Raw genomic sequence first — 19,181 nt, forward strand, 5'->3', positions numbered from 1 at the left:
CATGAAGATAACATGAGTCAAAATCAGTAAAATGACCCATCTACCACTGTATATAAGCAACACACTAGCACAATGAAGAGCAGCCCACATAGCCTAAAACTGGCAGTTCAAATAGAGACTTGAATGCAGATTTCGTCAGTCCTAGTTTAACCCTCATCCACTATACATACTGGTTCTTCCAATTGTGCCACATCTGATATTGTTGGTGATGTGTTGGAATAGCATTTGGTGATTAATGTACACCCTCGACTGCACCACTATAACCTAAGTGCCCTCATTTCAGACACGGGGAAAATAATCAGCACTAATGATTCTCAGACAAGTGCTTTTGGGCAATTGTCAAAGCATTTGGGGAAAGCAAAAAAATGCAAAATGCTGCTCTTGCCAATTACTCACATAGCTCATCCTTGATTCCCTCCCCCTTTTAGTTTTCTCATGGAGGTGGCTCATGGAAAGAATGGCTGTGTTACTTTAAATGCCCTTTGACACAAGCAGAAAAGGAGGAGCAGAACAGTAGAGGAGCCAGGATGCTAAAGCACAAAGATAGGGCTTGAAGTTTGCTGCAGCTACTAAAAAATTATTGCTCCATAAAGATTGCAGGGAGCGGGAGCTTTGCCCTTGGGTTGGACAGAATTTCTTTGTGTTTTAATGCCAGACTCGCACTAAAACAGATTAGCACGTTGGCACTTGTTTAAGCAATCAAAAATGAGGCAGATTACTCATGCTGACCCAGGAAAAGGATTTGAAAATGCAGTGGGAAAGAAAGCTTTATGTTTCGTTAGCCACTTTGGTATAGTAATATATTAAATGAATAAAGCTATATTTAAGAAACAAAAAACAGCAAACACATACTGCACTATTCACATTCAGAAGAAAATTACCGTATTTTTTGCTCTATAAGACTCACTTTTTCCATCCCAAAAAGTAAGGGGAAATGTGTGTGCGTCTTATGGAGCGAATACAGGCTGCGCAGCTATCCCAGAAGCCAGAACAACAAGAGGGATTGCTGCTTTCACTGTGCAGCGATCCCTCTTGCTGTTCAGGCTTCTGAGATTCAGAATATTATTTTTTCTTGTTTTCCTCCTCCAAAAACTAGGTACGTCTTATGGTCTGGTGCGTCTTATAGAGCGAAAAATACGGTATACTGATATTCTTTTGCCACCATGTCCTAGTTTGTCAAAGGACAGAATCTGGAAATTGGTGGAAATAGGGACAATACTACATTTTCTATTCACCTCTTAGATGAAGTAGGAAAGTGGTGGGAAAGAGTGTCCAAGTTCCTAAAACTTCCATTTTTCCTAACAAGCACTGAACTATTTAGATAGTTTAAAGATAGAAGTAAAGGAAAATGGCATTGTAAAACAGGATTAAATAGGTTTGAACCATAGTACTTTAGATTAGCTTGGGAGTTCAACTGACTTAAGTAAAAAGGAGCTAATTACCACTACACACACACACACACACACACACACACACACACACACACGTAAACAGAATATTAGCTACTAACTAGGCGCAGGGACTGCTTGAGTTCAAATTGAGACCCAGTAATTGGTGACTTGCACATGCAACAATGAGAGTTCTGACCAGCTTTTGTACTGCTAACTAATTCTAGGCTCCTATTACTTATCTACCATCTCCCAATTGGTAAAGATACCCAACACCAGTTGTTGTTTTTCTGGGAATACTCAAGGGTATGCAGTACCAACGTATTATATTTATTTGTTCACTGCAAGGATGGTGAACCTGCAGCCCTCCAGATGTTCTTTGTGCACCTCTGGCCATTAGCCTTGTGGTCCAGCGGCATCAGGAGTAGCACAGGTTCGCCATCCCTGATTTATAGAATGCAAATGCTTCTATGTAAGTACATAAACACTCAGCTTCTATGCAAGTATGCAAATGCTGAGATATAAAAGAAAAGTGACACACGGCGCCGTCTCACTGATACCCTATCCCAGCTTAGATGCAAGCAGGCTAAAAGTGGGTTGAATACCTAAACACACAAAGAATCCTTTAATTTTAATGCTGGGCTTCTGGAGAGTGAGAGCCGAGGCTAAATACTAGCCAACATGCCAGGCCGTGTCTATAGAAACAGAGCGCCTTCAATCACTGGCTGTTATTGTAGCAAAATTACAACCTGCCAAAAAGCACTCTGCTCTGTCAGTTGCTCTATGGCTGCAGAAGCAAGGGGGAAGGATTCCCGACCTCTTTCACTGTCCTGAGAACCAAATCTTGTTTACTGGCTGCACCACCTACATCCCCAAAAAGACCACCAGCATGGAAGATCAGCCTGACACAAACTGGGAGTAAATACCTCTTGACAATTCCACCTCTTTGCTACCATAAATTTGGGATTTTTAGAAGCTTGCTTCTCTTTTGAGGTAGCCTTTTTCTGCCCTTCCACGGAGTTTGTTCCCTAGCCTGGCTCGAGTGAACTTCTCTGGCATCCCAGCTTGAAATATTAAGTAGTCTGTTTTCCTAGTGCCTACAAAATTTGCACCTGGTACTATCTTTCTGAAACCAGGAAAGTCTGCTGCCCTGGAGAGGTATCAAAATGCCTGGAAATTTGATGGCTGTTGGACACCAAAGTTGCAGGCAGCAGAAAAGCAATTGTGTCTCCTACTGAAATCAGTGACAGACAAGAAATGAATAGGGCTTGCACAATGAATAAATGAATATCCAATGAGTAATGAAAGGAATGTAATTCTAACAAGTAAGTAGTAAAACAAATGAAATTTCCGAAAATGAAAATAAATGAAAGTATAGTGTCCCGATCAAGGGCAGTATCATTCCTGCTCTATTCTGCCACAGCTGGAATACTGTGTCCAATTCTGGGCACCACAATTTAAGAAGGATGTTGGCAAGTTGGATCGTGTGCAGAGGAGGGGAACTAAGATGATCAAGGGTTTGGAAACTAAGCCTTATGAGGAATGCTTGAAGGAGCTGGGTATGTTTAGCCTGGAAAAGAGGAGTCAGGGGAGAGATGTTGTTGTTGTTTAGTCGTGTCCGACTCTTCATGACCCCATGGACCAGAGCATGCCAGGCACTCCTGTCTTCCACAGCCTCCTGCAGTTTGGTCAAACTCATGCTGGTAGCTTCGAGAACACTGTCCAACCACCTCGTCCTCTGTCGTCCCCTTCTCCTTGTGCCCTCCATCTTTCCCAACATCAGGGTCTTGGGAGATATGATAGCCATCTTTAAATAGCTGTCACACGGAGGTTAGAGCAAGCTTGTTTTCTTCTACTCTGGAGCCTAGGACCCGAACCAGTGGCTTCAATTTACAAGAGATTCCAGCTAACATCAGAAAGAACAGACTCCCATGCAAGGTGGTATACTGACCTCCTTCCTTGGAGGTTTTTAAGCAGAGATTGGATGGACACCTGTCATGTATGATCTAGCTGAGATTTCTGCACTGCAAGGGGTTGGACTAGATCCTCTGGGTACCTTCAAATTCTACAGTTCTGATTCTCTGATTAATTTTTATTGCACACTCTTTTTCGTGGATTCTAGCTCATTAATGCTAATGCTCCAATAGATCAGTTGCTTTTATGGTGCCACATGACATGTGAAGGTTTAACTGTTGCAGATCACCACCATCTTGTGGTGTAATGAAAAGATAATACTGCGACCTTTTAGAAGTGGGTAGGATGTTTTTAACGCATTTCTCTTTCCTCTTGGTTTTAATGTATCTGTGTGGAATTTGTTTTGTGTAGGGTTGCAAATCGCTTTTGGTTGCTCTGGGCAAGATAAAGTGGCTGACAAATTGAATAAGTAAATAAAATAAAAATGGTGACTATAATGGCAGTTCATGCCAAATGGCTCAAACTTGGTGCAGATATGAAATGTTTACACTTTTGATGGCTTGGAGCACAAAGTTCAGTGACTTGTAATGCTCATTCGATGGTGTACATTGTGACCTATGAATGATTCTGCAGCTCACACTGGGGAAAAAACACCTCACTCACTCACTCACTCACTCACTCACTCACTCACTCCAGCCCCATTCCTTCCTCCCACCCAGCATTTATGGAGATTTGTCCCATGGTGATGTGATCAGGTGTGCACCAGGATCAGAGTTTACTTGCAACTGGGATTGAAATAAATTACCATACTTTACCGTCTATAAGACGCCCCCATGTATAAGACCCCCCTATTTTGGGGGACTCAGTTTTAAGAAAATGAGGGGAGATGGCCCCAAGTTGTTGAGCTTCTCCCCCCACGCAGCTGTGGGCAGGAAACACTCCCTAGATTGTTTCCCGCTCACAGTGGCATTGGGGAAAATTGTGCTCTCGCCAAGTGGCCGGCGCATGCACATACCGTTTCTCCCCTCCCCATGCCATTATCCGTGTATCGGACGACCCCAGTTTTTTGACACGATTTTTGAGTCAAAAAACCTTGTCTAATACATGGAAAAATACGGTAAACTATTTTGTGATGGGGATGGAAATAGCTCAGCTTGCCAGGCCCAAATGCAGATTGAACCATTCACTATTCCCCCATTGCTAGTTTCTTTCGTACCTTCAGAATGATAAAAGATGCATGGTGTGAAATAAGCATCTCTACATGAAACACAGTGAACCTATCATAATAATAATAATAATAATAATAATAATAATAATAATAATATCTTTATTGTCATTGCCCCCTCTCGGGGACAACGAAATTACTTGGCTGCTCCATCCACCCAGGTAGGGCACTCCACACAAAATCAAATCAACTATAAAAACACTAATTAAAACAATACAGTATAAAACAGCAAGGAAGATTAGATGACTTTCAAAGTCCAGGCTTCCCATTCAGGGCAGAGATCGCTCTGGGGAAGAAGCTGTTCTTAAGACGGCTTGTTCTTGTCTTCATCGTCCTGTATCTCCGTCCCGATGGCAGGAGCTCGAAGAGACAGTGACCAGGATGCGATGGATCTTTTACTATGTCCAGTGCCTTCCTATGGCACCTTGTGGCATAAATCTGCTCTAAGGTGGAGAGTGGGCAGCCAACAATGCTCTCTGCTGCCTTAACAACTCTGCACAACCCCAACCTGTCCCGGGTAGTACAGCTTCCGTACCACACACATAAGCCATAAGTGAGCACACTCTCAATGGCACAGTGATAGAAGGCAAGCAGCAGTTTCTGCGGAAGATGGTTTTTCCTTAGAATTCTCAAAAAGTACAGTCTCTGCTGCGCCTTCTTCACAAGCCCCCTTGTGTTGACACTCCAGGACAGATCCTCTTGTAATTCAATGCCCAAAAATCTGAACGTTGTTACCCTCTCCACACAGACCCCATCAAGCAAAAGTGGCTGGACATTGCTCTTCTGTCTCCTGAAGTCCACCACAAGCTCCTTTGTCTTCCTTGTATTTATGAGCAAGTTGTTAGCTCTGCACCACTCTGTCAGCCGCTCCACCTCATCTCTATAGTCCGTTTCACCCTCCCTTTCAGAGATGAGCCCAATCACGGTTGTGTCATCTGCAAATTTGACAACCCTATTACTAGGGTAAGCAGCAACACAATCGTACGTGTAGAGAATATAAAGGAGCGGACTGAGTACTCATCCCTGTGGTGTTCCTGTGTTAGTCCTAAGCATACTAGAGGTATAAGGGCCCAACCGAACCCTCTGGGGGCGGTCTGACAAAAAGTCCAATATCCACGCACAAAGTGATAACGGAAGCCCCAGATCTTCCAGTTTAGACATCAGACGTTGTGGTAGAATGGTATTAAATGCCGAGCTGAAATCTAAAAAAAGCAGTCTGGCATAACCCCCCCGCTGCTCCAAATGTGCAAGAACGGCATGGAGGGCAATCGCCACAGCGTCCTCTGTCGATCTTTTTGTTTTATAAGCAAATTGGAATGTGTCCAGTCCCTCTGGTAGGCAGGCAATGACATAATTTCGTACCAGCTTTTCAAAGCACTTCATGATTATAGGTGTGAGTGCTACTGGACGAAAGTCATTCAGATCTTCCGGGTTAGATTTTTTTGCTATTGGAACGATAGTAGAGGACTTTAGGCAGGATGGAACAATAGCCTGGGCTAGGGATCGATTTAAGATCCCAGTGAAAACTCCTGCTAGTTGATCTGCACAGTCTCTCAATACCCTTCCAGCTACCCCATCTGGCCCTGTGGCCTTCCTTGGGTTGATTCCCTTCAACACCTTCCTCATCTCTTCTTTTTCCACAGAGACTACTACATTCCTTTGTACTGATGATGGTGATGGTGGTGATGGTGGCAAGGCCTTCACAGGGAGTGGTGGTGGTGGTGGTAAAGCCTCAGCAGGTGTTGCTGCAGATGTTACTTCAAAACGGGCAAAAAAGGCATTCAAATCCTCTGCGAGGGATGCCCCTCCCTCGTCCGCCAGGGAATCCTTGGATTTATACCCTGTTAATTCTTGTACACCTTGCCACACCTGCCTGGAGTTGTTACTTTGTAGATGATTCTCCAGCCGCTGTCTATACGCCTCCTTTGCTACACGGATACCTCTCTTTAAATCCGCTCTAGCTAAGCTGTACAACGACTTATTTCCACTTCTGAAAGCAGTATTTCTTGCCTTTAGCAACCCCTGAACCTCCCTTGTCATCCAGGGCTTTCTGTTTGGGTAGATCTTTATCCGGCGCCTCCGTGTTACATTTTCAGTGCAGAACCTAATATAGTCCAACACTTGCTCAGTATGAGTCTCTACATCCTGTTGGGCGAATACCTCCCAATCGGTGTCATGAAAACAGTCTTGTAGTTGTTGGGATGCTTCAGCTGGCCATATTGTAATATCCCTCTTTATAGCCGGAGTCCGTTTCCTCAATGGAATATATTCAGGAGTCAGGAGCAGGGACACATGATCAGATTGGCCTAGGTGTGCCAATGGTTCGGCCTTATAGGCCTGTTTGACATTTGTATACAGCCTGTCCAGAGTCCTTTCTCCCCTGGTTGCACACTTTATGTGTTGATAGAATTTAGGTAGGACCACTTTCAAATCTGCCTGGTTGAAATCCCCGCATACAAGAAATGCAGCCTCGGGATACTTGCCTTGTTGTCTGCTGATGGCATCATGCAGAAGACCCATTGCCTCATTGGTGTTCGCATCAGGTGCAATGTATACTATAGTTATCAGTACTGCTGTAAATTCTCGGGGGATATATATAGGTCTGCATTTAAGCGTCATAAATTCCACAGTTGGGGAGCAATGACTGGCTATCACAGCGTAGTTTGTGCACCAGCTGTTATTCACGTATGCACACAAACCTCCCCCCCTTCTTTTACCAGAGTCCTCTGTTCTATCATGGCGGAACACTGTATAGCCTGTTAGTTCTATGGCTGAGTCAGGAATAATTGGTGTCAGCCAAGTTTCTGTAAGCAGCAGAAGACAGCATTCACTCACAGTTTTCTCCGTTGTTATCCACAATTTCCACTCCTCCAGCTTATTCACCAAAGATCTCACATTCGCATAGAAAATGCTGGGAAGCGGTAAGTTATAATGTTGTGTCTTCAACCTTAATTGCCTTAATCGCCTTCCTCCTCTGCAGCCTCTCTTCTGTTTACGGTCTCTCCTGTGTCTCTTTACTCCCCAGTTCTTTGAAGTCAAAAAATCTTCCTTGCAGACGCGGAGACACTCACAATTTGTGCAGCACTCACTCCTTAGCCGAATAGATAACATGTCCTGCCGACTATAAACAAGTCTATTTTGGCAGGACAAAAAAGCCAAATTCTGAGTTGAGGAGCAACCAGCCGCTGCATCTACACGCGCCGCCATCTTATCACAACCCCCATCATGGATGGCAGTTGTTGAAATGGGAAATGAATTTGGTCCCTTCTGGCTATCTTTGATCACCATGACTACAAGCAACGTAGTGTTATAAGTTTGGGGGGCCGCAAGACTTCCCTAAATTCCTGGAACCAGGAAACAGAATTTAACCAACTCCTAAGAAGCCCCAGATGCAGCAGGAATTCAACTGCTGAGCATGGTTGAGTCATTAAGCAAACAAAGGCAGGGATACGTGCCATTAGCAGAGACTGCATCAGGCAGCAGATGGGTGGGGGCCCTCCTCCAGCTCAGAGTTAATTAGCAGAGTCGTGTTTTAGGATTGCAGCTTGCCTGATGTGAGCTGGGAGGTGGGGTGTCAAGTCTGTAAGCAGCAAGCTGGGACAAAGGGCCATGGCTGATTTCTGCTGGCATCCAAGAATGTGGCCCTGGGAGAAGAAAAACTCTCTTGGAGTATAATGCTGTGAGAACCTTCCACCATATATGCGTATATAAACCATATAACAGGGGTCAGCATCCTTTTTCAGCCATGGGCTGGTCCATCGTCCCTCAGACCATGTGGGGGGCCGGACTATATTTTTTTTTGGGGGGGGGGGATGAAAGAATTCCTATGTCCCACAAATAACCCAGAGGTGCATTTTAAATAAAAGCACACATTCTGCTCATGTAAAAACACGAGGCAGGCCCCACAAATAACCTAGAGATGCATTTTAAATAAAAGGACACATGATACTCATGTAAAAACACACTGATTCCTGGACCGTCCACGGGCCGGATTGAGAAGGCAAAAGGGCCGCATCCGGCCCACGAGCCTTAGGTTGCCTACCCCTGCCATATATCATAAAGACATCATGGTCTACACTGTGCCTCATTTCCAAAGGAGCCCCCTGGAATATCGCACTGCTGTGGAGATTGGGATGTGGTGTGTTACAACACTACACCGTGTCATTGCTAAAATTTCTTGCATCCCATAGCATGTGCCATGTGTTTCTAGCCTGCCAACCATAAATAAACAGAATCAGAGGTGTGCTTGATCAAATTAAACATTTAAATCTCTCTTGCTGCACCTAAGCTGTGTGTGCTATCTGGCTTGAAATCCCTGTGACACCTTTCTTGCAGATGCGTGAGTGAGAATTTCAGGCCTCTGCAAACTAATTGCACAGTTGATTACTTGAGTGCACATACTGTGAACTTTTTTGAAAAATAAAACTTGTAATTTACAGTGAGGTATGCAAGTAAACTCCTTCAAAACTCCTATCAGGGTTTTCTAGCTTCCATACGAATACTGAGTGGCCTAATTTTTTATTAACATCATAGGAACAAATTAATTTACATTGGAAGACTAACTTTACTGTAGCAGTTAACACTACATTTACATGCCTCTATAATTTACTTCACTTAGACTGTCTCCTATATTAATATTCATTATAAAAGCCCTCTCCTAATATTACTTGATTTGACAGGAATGCATTAGCTATGACAAATGCTTTATAACACACTCACACAATATTAACACAAGCAGAATGCATGGTAATTGCAGTTACTTAAACACTAAGGCTGGCATTTCCTATTTGTTTCCATTCATGCAAAATTCTGCAGCTGCGTATAAGTGAAAATTCTGTACAAACATTTTATTAAAAAGTAAAAGATATCATCAAGAATGATGGGCAAGATCTCTGTGGCATTTATTATTCTTTGCATATTATGCTTATCAAAGGAAAAAGAAGAACAGTGAAGGTTCACTGTGTGTAAAACACAAAAACAAACCTCCCTGAAAACAGAAAACCAGCAGCACAGGGAGTGGGCTGGGCTGGTACCATGCTCCCTGGTGTGCTAGTTTAAAAAAAGAAAGAAAAAAATTAAGGGAGATTTTCACACAGGAAAAACTTTGTTTTTAATACTGTATTTTATTAACGTTAGGTGCATTGGGCTTTGTATGAAGAAGAGAAGAATACAAAAATAAATAATCAATGAAAAGAATAATAAGTGTCTGATGTGCACATCATTTCTCATGTTTTCATTCTAATTGTAAAAGAGGTTACATCATCTATTCATCTACAATAGTGGTTCTCAAACTTTTTGCAGGGGATGGAGCCTTTAAACAAACCTTTCATGGAACCCCTGCAATAAAGTATTTTAAAATGGTTTGGGGTTTTTTTAAGGGGGTGGGGAGTTGATTATTGGGAGAGCAAGCAAGGGGGAGCCTGCTAGAACGGCAACATTTAAAAACAGCAACTTTGAGGCTTTGAAAACTTCCCTGCCAGGCTGCTATCTTCTCTGATGGGAAAATTATTTCTTTTCTTTTGCATCCTTAAGGCTCCAGACCCACATATTTAACTCTTGCTGCTAAGCTGCAGCTCAATGGCAGGTACTAAGAGGGGGATGAGGTTTTGTGGGTCCAAGCACAGTGAAGCTGAAGAGTTAATGGTAGGCGGAGCAAGAGAAGGGGTTAGGCAGGACCATGAAGGCATCTTTATATTCTTAAGGTGCTGCTTTGCACAACTTAAAAGCTTGGTTTACTAAATACATTTTTAGGGTGAATGAGCGATATGTGGGTTCTGAGAGAAGAGATCATAGTCGCTTGGCTCCTACTCGTTCTGCCACTAAGCTTAGCATGTCATCTCAACCTGAGCTCAAAGTTTAGCTCTCCCAGACAAACAATGAGCTGTAAACCACAGGACAAACCTTGGGTGAGTGGGTTAAACCATGAGCCTGCGTTCAGACAACACACTAAGCCAAAACATGGCTCAGCACAGCGTAGTAGCAGAGTCGTTCCTCCAGAACCTTGCATGTTTGCTCATGTATTCTTAGCCATGGTTTGGCTTGGTGTTATATTTCAAACCAGAATACTTTGGTAAGATGACAAGATGATAATGCTAGAGGACAAGAAGGAGATGAAGTTCTGGCTCCCAGAGGGTCTCTATCTAGTAGGAAACATCCCGCCTGTCTATAATGATGAGCCTCCTCTAGGACTAATATTACCCTAATGAATTCCAATTTTGGAGCTAAAAACAGGGTGCCTTAAAACCCATACAGCCTTTTAAAAGACCTTCTCCAAAGCCTTTCATTCACTATGTTTCAATCTGACATGTACATTGGTTTGGGAGAACCGGGGAGGTTATTTTAGTCTGGCTTCGAAAAATAATGAGAACATCATGAAAGACTGCATCAGAATGCTTCCAACCATTTAATGACCTTTTGATAAAAATTGTCGGCAGATATTTAACCGGTGGGAGTAGGCTGATGTTGGCTATAGAACAGCAGGCAGGATCACTTAATTGGGTGGTGGATTAAAGGAATAATCGACTGGTAGATGTCTCGGGTGAGTTTACTCCTATTTTGAATTTTTCTTGTAGCTATTAAACCAGCAGAGTAGAAAATAGACACATTTGGATGACAAATTGGGAACGCTAGTTGTAATAAGGAATAAAACTGTAGAACAGATGTCTCAGGACTCCCATGACAAGGTGAATGAGCTAAAAAGCTCATTTTAGAGTGGGCTAGCTTATTGCATGCAAAAATGAGATAGCTTGGAAAACCCAGCAAGGAAATATGATAAACAACGTAGGACTTTTTGCTACCAAAGTAGACAAGTGTCTTGTAAAGAACATACTAATATTTAGCTCTGCCTTATGATCATCATCTGATCAAAATGCTTGCTTACACACACACACACACACACACACACACACAACTAGAAAACTAGTAGATAGGATTCTTAAACCCAGGATTCGGGGGGGGGGGGGAGGAAGTCATGTGCTTGACACCTGGCACGGGTGAGCTTCACCAGCAGTTGTAATGTCAAGGAAGTGCTTTAAATTACAGACCATCAAACATTAGGCACAGCTGATATCTTGGAGAATAAATTTATTGGGAAAATGTAGGTCAGATGTGTCACATGTGTTTCAGCAAAGAATTCTAAAGGAAAATCAAGAATAATTGAAGTTGCTGCATTAGAGGAAAAATAAGGCAGCTCTATTCAGAGAGCAATTTATGCACTGTGGCTAATTGGGCTGACTTTGATTGCTGCTTAATCACTCTCACTGTGGATATGTGGGGAATACAGGTAAGATGCAGACCCTTGAAAGGCAGCTTATGCCCTGGGGAAGGTAATGCAAATAGGGTCCCTTTCCCCTCTAAAAAGCCAAGCCACATTTCTTCATAGACAAGAGTTAGGGGGCCTCCAGATTGCCTCTTTACTGAGCACTCATCATGATTTGATAGTCACAAAAGTTGACACAGAGCTCAAACTATGCCAGCTCTCTATTGAGCATTCATACTGATTTGCTTGTGGGGCAGTTATGCAATGATGAGCATTTATCCTACATTCATCCTAATTTGCTTGCAGGGTATTTATATGTCTTCCTGTTAGTCAGGGCTCTTCCACACTTGTTCTGGAAATTCAGGGGAACTTGAACTTAGCGCTAAAAAAGCAGTTTTCACCTGGGGAAAGCAGCAGGACAAGAGGAACTGTACATAAAACCTCAGTCACCGACCCCACCCCAAACCAAACCACCAAAAGCCCCTTCTTTATAGAGCGGATTCACTGCGCTAGGACAACAGAGTGCTTTAACCTACTTCAATTATGCAAACCTAAAGTTCTAGAATATGCTTGAATCCCATAGGTATCTTAAAAGTTTGGGGAGGGGGAAGCAACCAAGAAGTAGGGGGTGCAATTTATCCCTAGGCACATGCTAATGTCACCCTTGCATCCATTAAGGCTATATTAATGACGATGATAATGATAATTATTACTGTATATAAATATTTTTTATAACTATATAAATGTAAAGAAGCTGATTTTAGAATACTCAGGGTAGAATTTTGAGTTCAAAGTCCATAAGAGCCACAAATGGCTGCTGAGTGGCAATATTAGCACTGCCCTATATATCAACTGAATATTTCCTGCCCACTCCTTTCCTTCTCCTAATTCCACTTCTGTCAACTGTTACGCTTTCCTCCATTGCTCCTTTTCAGTCTAGTGCTTTGAAGCAGCAGCTGCTGCAATAGCCTATGTCACCTGAACTCCATTTAGGGAGCGGGCCTGCCAAATTGGTGCTGTGTGTCATTTCAGCCTGTTCACCATCTGTTCACCATCAGTGGCCAGTTATGGGTTTAGGAGAGAAGCTCTGAGTGGAAATGAGTGGAAATAATCATGCCTTTTTCCCTTTTCTTTTTAAAGCAGAAAGATGTCTGTTGGCACTGACGGCTTCTCACTTTTTGCTCGGATCTTAAATTTATTTTAAACCCAATTATTTCTGTGTTTTGCACAATGCCATGGCCCTCATGCATGTTTCCCAATCTCACCTATTGTTTCAGCTTCGACTGCTCCTGTATTTCATTCTTTTCCCCATCAGCACCCACAGGCAAAACTACGAACATATCAACACTTCTCTTGTCAGAAGATAATTTGTCATGGTACAGTTGTTTGAGCAGGAATGTATACCCAGATTATAGTTATAGGCTGTGAGAAGGGGGTGGGGAAGAAATATTGCATGCAATTTCTGGGCATTCCTCAGACATTACTTTTACTGCTCTCCAAAGATGAACTTTCCTATTTGTTAAATATCTGTTACATAAATTTCAGTTTGATCTGGTTCTAAAACTCAAAAGCAGTATCAGGGCTTGTCATTCTGGCTGGATAATGGTCAGTGTCTGTGGCTTTTCCATTGGCCTGTTTTACCCCCTACAGGCCCAGATGAAGACGAAATTTATGAGATATATAAAACTAGGCAGGCAGGCAGGCCAAAAAGATGGCAAAGAAAAGTAAAGAAGGCGACTTGAGCTCATATTTTCCATGGGTGCAAACAGGTATTGGAATTAAAACATGCACCAATCAAAACCAGGTTATTTGATAACTTGGTCCAAAAAAATTGAGTTATGTCTAGATGTGGTATAAAGGTTCAAGTAACTGATCAACCACTCCAAAACATCCAGGGTGAAGGAATCCGGAGTTGAAAATCTTGCAATCAGCAGATCCATGTAAATGCTTTCTCTTTTTTCTTTTGGAAGTAAAGCTAAGAGTCAAGCTATAATTTCCAGACATAGAGTAGGATTTGGAGCCTTCTGGACAGGGAGTTCATGCTTCTGTGGCTGGGCCCATTCACCACAAGTTTAGTGGTAGTGCCAGTCATAAATAATTGAAGGATACACAAAAGATGGTTTGACAAAAATTGTGGGCATTCCATTAGCTTGTTGGCAGAGCCTCTGATTTCAATGGAAATATAATCCACATGCTTCAACCTCTCATTTAAGTTAAAATAAAAAATAAGCCTCTTTTCCGTCAAGAAATGCACAAACCAATAAACAAAAATATAATCCAAACAAATATAGACAAGCAAACAAATATGAACACAGCATGTCCTATAAAAGTTTCCATCCAAAATAAGCCATCCATTTGGAGTTCAAATACCTGGTGGAATTAAACAAACAACAACAACAACAACAACAATGAGATGTAGACTACCAGACTTTCATGCACTTAATGGCTTCTGCTTCCCAATGTTAAGTAATTCTGGAACATTCTTAAGCCTTGAATGGAATCCAATGAATGTTAGTGCATTGGCCAGGGTTCAGTATGGTGTGCACCACCAAATTTACCAGGGATGAGTGTGAGAGAAGATGGTCACTGTCGTGCCCTTGTGGGGGGTGGGAGCATTGTGGCCATGTTCTTTGGAGCTCCTATCCCTGACTTATCCAGGGCACATACCTGAGTATGCCTTGTGGTGCTGTGAACTTTCTTCCTGAATGTACTTGCTGGGCCACTTGCTGAAGCGGCTTAGTTCTATTACATCAGGTAGACATTCCATTTATGCGTGAGGAACATTAAACACAATGGGGGTGACTTCAGAGCAAACATATATAGAATTGTGATGTTAATGTCATTTAAACTGCTGTAGTCTAAAGCATTTTTAAAATGCACTCCAGGAGATGTCAATGCCCTGATTCAGCGAGTGCTCTAGTATTACTCCATTTGCCTACAGCTCCTCCCAGAATCATTCTGTGCCCCAAAGGCTAATGGTATAAGCAAGATAACAAATGGCTCTTTCCCTTCCCACTTTGCATCGCATAGGGGCTGGCCTTTCCCATAACCTCCATTACCAAAACATTCAAAGTTTTCTGGTGATAGTTTATCTGTGGAGTCAGTCAACTGAAATCTTGACCAATGTGCTGTTGCCAACACCTCACCCACCATTTAAACATATAAATTTTTATACATGATATAGTGGTGGTGATGGCAATAAGACCTCCTCTCAGCTTACTTCAGATCTCACATTAATCTCTCAAACATAGCTTTATAAAGCTGTTTTTTATTTTTATTTGTTTTCCCCAAAGGCACAGGTTGAAAGTACGAACATGATTTCCAAAGAACTTAGCAGGAGGGCTTCCTCAGTAGCACACATGCTTTTGATCAGTATTATCAGAGATCTAAATACCCGCTTTTCTTGGCCACTTCCCCATGCCGTGAGGCATTAAAGAGTTGCCTTTTTTACAAGCAATATAAACCTAGGCGTTTCCCCCCCTTTTCTATCTTTACTACTCTGTATAGTGTGTATAGACAGAAAAAATGATCCAGTACAACAGGATGTACTAAATCAGAAACTTTCATATCATCTCTAGGCTTTCCACAGTCTAAAGCTGAGAATTCACTCCCTGAGGCTGATATTTGTGCTTCCATAACTGAAGATTGCAGGGACTAAAGCTGAACCCAAGACAAATCTAATGTATGTGTTTCTCCATGGAGTTGTAGTCTCTCTTCCATATCTGCTAAGGTTCACCATTCAGGAGTTATTTTTACCAAGCCACAATAATGAATACAGTGGTACCTCTGGTTACGAACGCTTCTGGTTATGAATGCTTTAGGTTATGAGCTCCGCTAACCTGGAAGTAGCTGTTCCTGGTTGCGAACTTTGCCCCAGGATGTGAATGGAAATTGTGCACCTCTGGCGCACGTGCAGTGGGAGGCTCCATTAGCGAAAGCATGTCTCAGGATAAGAACGGTTTCAGCTTAAGAACGGACCTCCAGAATGAATTAAGTTCATAACCAGAGGTACCACTGTATCCAGAATCTTTGTGCGTCAGAAACTTTCCTTTTACACCATTTGAGATTTTTTAAAGATGAAATTTTGCAGGCTTTAGAACCAAGGCTGTAAGGCTTAGAAAAGGTTCATTGTTCCAAATGACATGAAAATACTGTGCAACCCTATTAATCAAAATGCCTTTTACAAGATTACCATCATTTTACTGCTATGCTTTTTTTAAAAGCCCCTTTTTCATTCTTCACTTATATTGGCCCTTCTCCCAGAGGTAAAACTACCATTCATCATTGGCACAAGCTAATTTTATTAATGCATAAAAATTAGCATTGCCCATTGCCTTGCACTGAGACTTTAAAAATTACCAAGTAGATAAGGGGCAAAACCTACTGATTTGCTTTCTGTGCTGTTTTATAGCTGCTAAAGTAGTCAGTCCTTTCAAGATACAGTAAAGATCATTTCGTGAAATAATTCTTAGCACAGGAATAACTTCCAGTCGTTGATGCCTTTGTTATACTTCCTTTCCGTGTTAACCACCAAGCCTTGATACTATTCAACCTCTGTTGCAGGCTGTTGAATGGATCTGGCCGCATAGAATGCATATAGATAACCTTCTTAAATTAAGCTCAGTAGGAGGAACACCTAGGCCCTATTTGGCCATTCTACTCATGGTTAACAATACACTTGGGTGCTGCACTGAATAGTCCTTCCCTTTGGCATGTGTACACAGAATGTAAATGTCTGGAGAGAAAGCCTTCACTTGTAGGTGATTTGGAACCCTTGAGGAGCGTGCTTAAATAGGACTTGATGGGAGTTGCAATGCAATACCTTTACCTGGATCCCTTGGGAAACTATGTTCCATGGCCTCTTGTTGCCATTATCTGCAGTCCCTAAAGTTCTACAAGTTGTAACATCCAGGGATACCAAAGTAGCCACCACTGAACTAAGCAAAAGCTGGTTCATGGTTGATACTGGGTTGAGTGGAGTAGAAGGGCCAGTGCGGATTTCTGTCTTCTTGGTCCACTGTTTCACCCTTACTCCTCATGGAGTTCATGATGTCATTCTTGATTCTCCTCCTGCCATCTTTGTATCTAACTTGTGAGGTAACTTTGTTTGAGAATCTAAGAGGTTCTTGCCCTATGCCTCTAATTGTTCCCGGGTCCCAAATTACCTCCTATGTAGGGGAGCAACCTAAATACTATTTGGACATATGCCCCATCTTTCCGCTTTATTAAAACTGGGCAACTGAGAAGTACAGAGCCAAAGGAGGAACCTGGAAGTGCGATGCTTTTTGTTGCTTCTGATATAAGCTCTCTAAGATTCAGACTGGCACCTCAGCAGTGGAGCGACTGAGAGGGTAGGAGAGAAATTAGGGAGGATGGCAGGAAAAGGGAAGTAGGCTGGAGGACTAGGGAGACCATGGAGCACTGCAGGAGTCAAGAGAGAGAATGCATGTGCATAGACAAATCAGATGCAGTATAGATTACCCTCTTAAAACTGCATGTTTTTATGGGTCCTGCCCCCATAAAAATCCAGCACTGCCATGATAAAAACATTTAATCTGCCATAATAATTGTTTTTTACAAGGGATCCCATCAAATCGCAGGTCACTTCTGTGTTCACATATGTGCTCTGTGATTTGTTGTTGGTTTTGATATCATCCTAGGTTAAAAAAGGGGACGCGGGTGGCGCTGTGGTCTAAACTACTAAACTGGCTTGCTGATCAGAAGGTTGGCGGTTTGAATCCCCACGATGGGTTGAGCTTCCATTGCTCGGTCCCTGCTCCTGCCAACCTAGCAGTTCAAAAGCACGTCAAAGTGCAAGTAGATAAATAGGTACCACTCCTGTGGGAAGGTAAACTGCGTTTCCATGCACTGCTCTGGTTCTCCAGAAGCAGCTTAGTCATGCTGGCCACATGACCTGGAAAAACTCTGCGGAAAAAACTCTGCAGAAAAACTCTGGCCACATGACCTGGAAAAACGTCGGCTCCCTTGGCCATTAAAGCGAGATGAGCGCTGAAACCCCAGAGTCGTCTGCGACTGGACTTAATGCTCAGGGGTCCCTTTACCTTTACCTAGGTTAAAAAAAATCCATGAGATTTTTATGGGCAGACTCATGCTTTCTCTCCCATCAATAACTGTAGCACATCTGAGAGTGAGTCTTTTCGGGAACTCTGATGATTTTCTGCTGGCAGAAAACAACCAAAACCAAACTTCTAATGGCCATGGTATACATGCTAGAATTTCCTTAAGTAGTTACTACTAGAAGTGTGCATGCACACGAAAGCTTACACCCAGAACAAACTTAGTTGGTCTCTAAGGTGCTACTGAACAATTTTTTAATTTTTATTTATTTATCTGTTTTATTCATTTTATAGATGTGTTTTAACTGCCTTGTCTTTATGTTTGAATTTGCATTTTACTGTATTTCATTATTTTATTTTATTGTGTTTGCATTTTATTGCTGTTAGAACCTTTGATTTAATGAAACACAATAAAAAATTGGAGGAAAGGCAGAACCCAAATTTAATAAATAAGCAAAAAAACCCCTATGGATTAGATTACATAGCGGCTGTGACTTGCTAATTCGTGGTTGATTGAGGAACTGATTGTGGGCCTCCAGTGTGCAAAATGAATCACATTCTTAGTTCTGGATACAGCACTGAATTGTAACTGAGTTAACCATTAGTAGACCTGCAGCACCAACACTGAGAACATCTAGGAAACCAAAGAATCAAACTGCAGAGTCTAAAGGGAAACAAAGGGGCATCTAGTTCAGTGTCCTGCTCCAAACTTAAGACTACTCACACACCCAATATATGCAATCCAGACCACAAAGTAGCAAAAACACAAAATGCAACTTATTGAGCAGATGCTCCAAATGATTTCATCAAGTAGGACTAGCCACAAGTATAGACTGTGGAAATAAGCACCAGAAGTGTTTTGCATGGTTCAACAGCACTTTGAAGAGGATCAAACATTCCCGACAGATATGAAAATGTTTAGAAACAGAAATCCTGAGATGACTTCATAACTGGTTGTCACAGTAGCTCTGCATTGGCCAAAGTGATCAGTCTTTATGATTCTTTTCCGTCACCTTTTTCTGTTTTCTACCTTACATATTACTACTTTGTTTTTGTTCTTGTTTCTTTACTTGATAAAACTGCCACAAGCCTGCAATTACAAGAATTTGGTATTTTGAGACAGTTTGTTCTACAGATTCTTTTAAAAATATTTCAAGCCAGTATGATTCAGCTGACAGAATGTTTAAATGATGAAAGATCATAAACATCTGGGTTCCAACCCCCCCTCCCTGCAACAAGTTCATTGCAGAAACCACACTCTCTCAGCCTTCAAACAAAGTTGCTGTAATGACAATTATAGAACGCTGTTTGCTGATAAA

The 19,181-nt window shown here is 42.2% G+C and overlaps 1 protein-coding gene and 2 long non-coding RNA genes across 25 annotated transcripts in view; 1 reads left to right on the forward strand and 2 right to left on the reverse strand.

Annotated features, from left to right (window-relative positions):
* LOC310690123 overlaps positions 1–10,707 on the reverse strand; it is a 34,306-nt gene extending 23,599 nt beyond the window's left edge. The window contains exons 1-3 of the long non-coding RNA XR_014517925.1: positions 8,397–10,707; positions 7,746–8,277; positions 1,930–4,579 (exon numbers count right to left, since the gene is read on the reverse strand). This is a non-coding gene — a long non-coding RNA (uncharacterized lncRNA). The remainder of the gene's footprint in view (positions 1–1,929; positions 4,580–7,745; positions 8,278–8,396) is intronic.
* LOC310690045 overlaps positions 1–19,181 on the forward strand; it is a 133,418-nt gene that overhangs the window by 53,705 nt on the left and 60,532 nt on the right. The window lies entirely within an intron of this gene.
* The window catches only part of ZNF385D (zinc finger protein 385D), a 554,298-nt gene that overhangs the window by 42,245 nt on the left and 492,872 nt on the right, over positions 1–19,181 (reverse strand). The gene's annotated exons all lie outside the window — the stretch shown is intronic.

Source organism: Podarcis liolepis, assembly GCF_965112155.1.
Source record: "Podarcis liolepis genome assembly, chromosome: 12".
NCBI lineage: Eukaryota > Metazoa > Chordata > Lepidosauria > Squamata > Lacertidae > Podarcis > Podarcis liolepis.